Source organism: Micropterus dolomieu, linkage group LG14 (assembly GCF_021292245.1).
Source record: "Micropterus dolomieu isolate WLL.071019.BEF.003 ecotype Adirondacks linkage group LG14, ASM2129224v1, whole genome shotgun sequence".
In the NCBI taxonomy this organism is placed as follows: Eukaryota; Metazoa; Chordata; class Actinopteri; order Centrarchiformes; family Centrarchidae; genus Micropterus; species Micropterus dolomieu.
The window spans coordinates 5,012,083-5,019,582 of NC_060163.1; the positions used below are offsets into that span (position 1 = coordinate 5,012,083).

The 7,500-nt window shown below is 41.9% G+C and overlaps 1 long non-coding RNA gene across 1 annotated transcript in view; it reads left to right on the forward strand.

Moving 5' to 3' along the window:
• Positions 1 to 7,106: 7,106 nt before the first annotated feature.
• The window catches only part of LOC123982472, a 12,316-nt gene continuing 11,922 nt past the window's right edge, over positions 7,107 to 7,500 (forward strand). The window contains exon 1 of the long non-coding RNA XR_006827982.1: positions 7,107 to 7,500. This exon is cut by the window's right edge and continues 590 nt beyond it. This is a non-coding gene — a long non-coding RNA (uncharacterized LOC123982472).

Consider the following 7,500-nt stretch of genomic DNA (forward strand, 5'->3'; position numbering starts at 1 on the left):
TCCTGCACCCCTGTCCGGGCTATGTCCCTAAGGTTCCGTCCAGGTTGGCAGGGTCTACGGTGCTGCAGGCATTTCATCCCCCACCTCATGTGACGGCGGAGGACGGGAGACTTCATCTGCTCTGCCCGGTCAGAGCACTGAGTATTTACACTCTGAGGTCCTCCCGGTGGAGGAAAGCAGACCAGTTGCTGGTGTGTTTTGGGTCCCCCAAGGCTGGGCTCCCCGCTTCTAAACACACAATCAGCAACTGGATTGTTCAGACTATTTCCCTGGCCTATCAGGTGCGTGGGTTACCTTCACCTATGGCCGTAAGGGCGCACTCTACTCGAGGCATGGCGGCCTCTAGGGCCCTCCTCGTAGGGGCTTCACTCCAGGATTTGTGTGAGGCACTCCTCACACTTTCATCCGGTTTTACAGTCTGGACCTTCCTTCTGCACCCGGCACCCGTGCGCTCTCCTCCAGGTTTTTGCACGCTGGGGGGGCAGGCGGAGGCTTCGGCGTGGAATAGTGGGTATTTTCGTTCCCATAGTGTCGTCACCGACGCAGTTCGAGTTCTCTCGAAGGGGAATGTCTCGGGTTACGTATGTAACCCTTGTTCCCCGAGAAGGAGAACGAGACACTGCGTTGGTTGGCCACACCTCGCCCCGCCTGGAGTGCCTTGCTTTATAGCAAAGAGCTAATGTGTCCTGTGTGCCAGCGTGCTTATATACGCCTCCAGTTACGCCGTCACACGCTACCATTCTAGCAACACCAATAGGATTGGAGTAGTTTCATTCATGATTTCAGCCCTGCCACGCCCAGAGGCGTTCCCATAGTGTCGTCACCGATCTCGTGTGTCCCCTTCTCGGGGAACAAGGGTTACATACGTAACCCGAGACGTTTCTTTAGGCAGATATATTAAGAAATTATATTTACTTAATTATAAAACCATATGTAAAACCATATGTTATTGTGACTTGGCCACTGACAGATAACGTGGAAAATGTAAGCCAAGAGTGTGAAACACTGTCACTGTTTCTTCACCACAGTCCATTGAACGACGACAGAGTCTGTCGCCTGCTTGACACAACTCTGAAATAGCCATCAGAAAACGTTCCCTAAATGTCCACTGCCTGGAGATGCTGGTGAAATGAAAAAGTGTCTGTAGGTTGCTGGATCCAGATAAAACACCGGAACACACACACACACGCGCGCGCGCACACACACACACACACACACACACACACACACACACAGCAGCACAGTCACAGTCGCTGCATGATCAATTTGTTGAAGAGAGAATTTTTTTTTTTTTTCCCCAAAGTGGGATCAAACATACAACCACCTAGGTGAGAGTCCTGCATTTTCCTAACCAAACACCGTAACATTTACTTCAAATATTGTTCCTTATATTCTGACCCACCATCTAATAGATAAAAAATTCAGCTACTGTAGAAACATGGCGGCGCAACATGGCGACGTCCATGGAAGAGGAGCCGCGGATTTGTAGATAGAAATGGCTCAGTCTAAGCAATAAAAACATAACAGTTCATTAAGTATGGTCTTTATACACCACTTAAAACATAATTATGGATCTTATATTGTATTTCTGTCACTAGATCCTCAGAAATATTACACTCTGGAAATTTGGAATTTTGTCTTCTAAAAGTTACATTTTCTGCTTTGATGCAACACGACATGAGCTCTATCCTGCCATGTTTCAAAACTGAAAATAAAGTTCTGAAAGGCTGAGACTTTTTGAAGTGTTTGAACAAATTAAATTTTGCAAGATTCATTTTTATTTTTATTTTTTTAAAGATTTTGAGTTTTCAAACACTTAGTATTAACCTTTAAGAACTTTATTTTCAGTTTTGAAACACGGCAGGATATTTATCCCATAGAGTTGCAGTTTCAAGCATCACATCAAGGGGTGCCATAACAGGAACCCCACAGGAACATAAGAATTCACTTTCTATGACTGTGCCCCTGCCTTGTTGTTTGCCTTCACAGGCTTCTGTTTGGGCTTTTTATAGAAACATGTACTGCACATATACAGCCTGTGAGTTTCATTGGAATGAGCTGATGGAGATGAAAGGCTAAGCAAACAGGGAAATCTTTGACCTGGGTAGTCATGACACCACATTTCCTGATCTGACTCATTAGCAACGCAGGATGAGTAAATATCCAGCGAATACTGTAGGAGGAACTAAGAGGATCTAAATATACACCACAGTGTTGGTACTTTTCCTGCACTGATGTAAACTGCTACCACGTTTCAGTAGCATACGGCAGTAGTTAGGGTGTAATAATGGCCTTCACGTCTCTGGTTTGAACAATTGCTGGTTTTCTTTCTAACTTATGGACAGCTTTTTCTAAACCAACTAGCTGAAGGCGCTTTTCAGTTGTAGCCATGCTCCTGCAAAGGGACATAATATTGGCCATTGAGGAGGTTAACAGGGCTGTGACACAGGACTCAACCCTCTAATTCCCTGGTTCTATATGTCCTTGGGCTTGGATGAAGAAAAATGAGAGATGCTTCTAATACTGCACATCGTCCACCCCTATCCGCCCATCCCCCACCCGCCCCCTCCCAACTCTCTCCTTCCCTTCTTGACACTCAAGTGGCAGTTGTTTTGTTTTTTTTTTGTGACTTTTAAATATGTTACAATGACATGGATGTTTTCGGAGGAGGCCCGCTGAAGATGGAAGGAGAGATTAGCTCTGGTATAGGAAAACAGAGAGAGAAGGGAGGGGTTGTCATCACAGCACACCAAAGATTTATCATCCATTTACATTCTCCCAAACACACACTCAGCAGCACAGTCTAAACACAGGGCAAAGACTCCTAAATAACCTCACATGGTCACATTTACAATAGAACTTTTCCACTATAACTTTTGATCAGCATATTGTCATGCATGACTGAGTGAATGTTAATAAAGTAGGGACAATGTTTTTTATGAGCATGATAAAAATGCATTCCACGCTTAAAAACCATTAATGATCATTTATTCGCATTGGCAATAATTGTAATCAAACGTGTTTATTCATCTGGGTAGTTTATATTTAGGAGAGGGGTCAGGAAAAGTTGCTGACATGTTTATAGACGAAAGATAACAAGGGCATGTTCAAGCACGTGAACGGTTTAGTTTGGATAAGAAAAAGGACATGTTCAACGAGGTGTTTGATATTAAGGAATAAGATACTGAAAATCCTCAAGGCCATCAAGAAATCATCAAAATCATTTCTTATATATATATATATATATTTGTGATTTATTATCTGTTCTGTTGCTCTGTGTATTTCCATTTTCCCTCAAGTATGTCCCGTTCTCCCTCCACTGGCGTGCTTTCACGCTTTTAGCCTGAGATTGTTTTGCTCTAGCTGGCAGATAACGATCAAATAATTAATATTTCACTTTTATATCTACTGCTCGTGGCAGCTCTGTATACACACACGCTACAGAGCTGGACATTTTTTGGCCGCTGTTTCATCACATAAAGTTTAAGCAAAACAACTCACATACCAAATCGTGATGATGCAGAAGGAGATAATCAAACAGAAGCAAACAACACATTAAGTCATAATTGATTGTGCCGATGCAAGGTCACTGTGGTCTAATGTGAGCAATAACAATCATGTCTTTATTTCAAGTTCTATGAATGAAGGAATTAATCTGTTCAGGGCTGGATTTACCAGGGCCCCTATTGTTCACCCAGTTTCTCCAACTCTGCACCAAGCACACATGTATTTAGTAAAAATGCACCATGTAAACAATTTACAACCTGAAATACTGAAGCCTTATAGTCTGCCATTTAGGAAATATGCTTATTCATTTTCTCATGTCTGTATGCTGAAGCTACAGAGACCGTTAGCTCAGTTTAGCATTAAGATTGGAAACCATGGTAACCTTAAAAATCTGTGTTTAATCTGTACGAAAAAACGAGTTGTAAAAACAACACGTTATGGATTTACAAAGAGTTTACATTGACGTTTAGAGGTGCTGGTAGTCGGATTTTAAAACTTCCAGGCTAGCTAATCCCCTCCGAATCTGGTCTTTATGCTAAGCTATGCTATGTTTCTTTTAACGGAATAATCACAATTGTGGCCAAATAAGTGTTCACAGTTTATAGTGTAACCAGGCATAACATTTACGTAATTATAGGCAATAATAGAAGCCTGTTGTTGCAGATGGTATGTGTTTGGTAGGCCTATGTCTAATATCAATGTTTATATATGGAAAACGGAATGTAGCCTATAATTAACATATACTTATAGATTGGGAGGTAGTTTCTGCCTCAAAATGACTTGATTTCATTCAGAAGAGTTATATTTGACAGATTATAAAACCGACATTGCCCCCCTTTTTTATTTCATATGTAATAACATATTTTTATTACATATACATACCCATACACCTGGTCGACTCAATCACACGCAGAGCTCAGCTATCATGACATGAAACCCCTCTGTTTTTCCCCTGCTAATAGTCTATAAAGCACTTAAGTCAATTTCTAATTTTCTCATTGATTATAACCCGATCAGGCCTCCCAGGTCATCAGCCAGAGATCCCAGAATTAGATCCTGCCTGGCTCCACAACTCTCGGATCTTCCCAAGACCCATAGACTCTGCTCCTCTTCACACACACTAAGTATTGTGAATAAATCTTTCTCTATTCAAGTATCTGACTGCTTCTGGGTCTAGCCCCAACAGTTACCCATGTTCCACGTTTAATGTAAAGCACATTGAGTTTAATTATACTAAAAATTGTGCTACATAAATAAAATGTTCATTTACTTAAACACAATAGGTTAAACACATAGATACCGTGATAGAGGATGCAGCCTATGTGACACACCCTCAAGATGTGGATATGTGTGCCACATTACCAATAAATACTGAACCATAGAGTCATAATGGTCCAAAACAAGTGAAGTGTATTGCTGTTAGGGTGAAGAAAAAATCTCCCTGGCGTTACATTCTGTGCATGGCCTATAGGTCTGCTTAAGATAAATGTTGATGTTTCTTTGTGCTAACATAAATAACCATTCTAGTGTTCTTGTCCTCCTGCACATTTAACAGTGGCATGCAAACAGGGCCCCAGCAGCTTTCTGCATGCTAATGATTTAAACCATTCCAGACTCCTCCATCTCCGCGGCCAATGAACTCTGGAGACGTGTCAACCGCGGTGGTTTTAGAGCGGAGAGCGATTGTGGAGCGTCTGCCTGGAGTCGCTTTTAACAATGAAAGAGACCAGAAGCTCTGTCAAACACAGGGATCAGAGAGGAATAACCACGACGTCAACAGCAACGCATCCACGGTTTGGATGCTACTGTGAGCACAAAGAGGTGGCTGTGTTTGCTTTGGCAAGTTTACTGAGTTTGGTTTTATTTTATTACCTTGGCAGTTCAAGGAGGCTCAGACATTAAAGCTCCACAAAATAATGTCTTACACTGACCATGCCAAATTGGCAGTATAAAGTAACTTCTGGTATTTTTTCAATGCCCGCTGATTTCTCTATGGGACACATGTAAACTAATGATCTTCTCTCAAGTGGCTGGTGAGTTTGGACGTGCTGCACATCCAAATTTGTCTGAATGGAGAGCCTGCTCATTGTAATACAGCACAATGTTTGGTATTTCACTCTTAAGTTTCTATTTTAAAGTTGCAAATTTACTGTTGTTTAAGTTGTGGTTAACGTGTTAGCAAACAGTTGCCTATTTACACATCTAACAACATTAGCATTCATTTGGAGCTGACACATTCAAGTCCAATATTCACTCTCCTTTAAGCTCTGCTTTAGTCTCCACCAACTGCTACTATATGTTTACCAGCTAGCAGAGATGCTCACAAGTCTTTGAGCTAGAGTCCAAGTCAAGTCTCAAGACTCTGAGCTAGAGTCCAAGTCAAGTCTCAAGTCTCTGAGCTGGAGTCCAAGTCAAGTCTCAAGTCTCTGAGCTAGAGTCCAAGTCAAGTCTCAAGTCTCTGAGCTGGAGTCCAAGTCAAGTCTCAAGTCTCTGAGCTAGAGTCCAAGTCAAGTCTCAAGTCTCTGAGCTAGAGTCAAGTCTCAAGTCTCAAGTCTCTGAGCTAGACTCAAGTCTCAAGTCTCTGAGCAAGAGTCCAAGTCAAATCTCAAGTCTCTGAGCTAGAGTCCAAGTCACGTCTCAAGTCTTTGAGCTAGAGTCCAAGTCAAGTCTCAAGTCTCTGAGCTAGAGTCCAAGTCACGTCTCAAGTCTCTGAGCTAGAGTCCAAGTCAAGTCTCAAGTCTCTGAGCTAGAGTCCAAGTCAAATCTCAAGTCTCTGAGCTAGAGTCCAAGTCAAGTCTCAAGTCACTCGTGGTTATAATGAATGTTGTATCACCTGCTGCGTTCAGTCCAGGCTGCTCATAAAACTGCATAGTTATGAGGAATTCTGAATTCCTTATTCAGAATTATCAACAATAAACGTGTAACCTGTTCGCAGCCAACGTTATAAATTAACGTGATGCCAGCCAGCGGGACGTAAATTATGACGTTAATCGACCACCACAAGTTTGGCAAGTAAACAAGCGCTCATTCATCTTTTCATAATGAACGACAGTCGGAGTTAACCTCCCGTAGGTCATAACTTAAGCAAGAAGCAAGCTAACGCTAGATGGGCAATGCTGAGCTAAACATGTCTCACGTGTGGCCATGCACAGCCGATACTACGTGTTACGTAGGCAGGTTAACGGAGGGAGGGCAATAACAGTAAGCAAACAGTTATTTGATACACTAATATAAATTTATTGATTAGTGTAGCTTTAACTAAAACTAAAACAGACTTTCATTAAAACAAATAAAGGCATTATGTTTACTGTAATGAGCAAGACCTAAGATAACTGTGACTGGAACAGACACAGACAACCAGAATCACTGCACTTGATTTCAGTACATACCAGACACCAGAATTTAATCTCTTAGGTTTAACAAACTTACGTCTCCACTATGACACACTGAGGCTGTGTCCAAAAATCATCCCTCATTCACTACTCCCTTTTCCCTATCCAGGGAGTTCTATGTAGAGGACTTTACAGTGAGCTCACCAGCAAAATGAAAACAACACTTTCAGACACCACTCGGGTGAGTCTCTCTGCATCTCTCTAAATTTCGCCATTTTTTTACAGGGACTGTTTCTTCAGTAGATCTGTGGATTATCCAGAGTAACATTTTTTTGGAAGGACATGTTGCTATTGAGTTTTGAGCATGTCATTTTTCAATGGTTTGAAAGCTCAGAGAGGAAAATCTCAACATCTTGGCACATAAAACTGAAACTATCTGCATTACCAGCTGCTGTACCTAGTAAGTAAACGGTGTAATTCAGGTGGACTGATCTTTAAATATCAGGATGCTATTCAGACCTAAGAGTCCACATCTTCAAATTTTAGATAAAGTGATCACGACGGACTTTAGGCCTCTGTGTCGGAGTATTCGTAAGTGTTACATGTTCTCCTTTGATTAGCTCTCAAACATTGCCACTGGAGATGGATTCAACACCCTGTG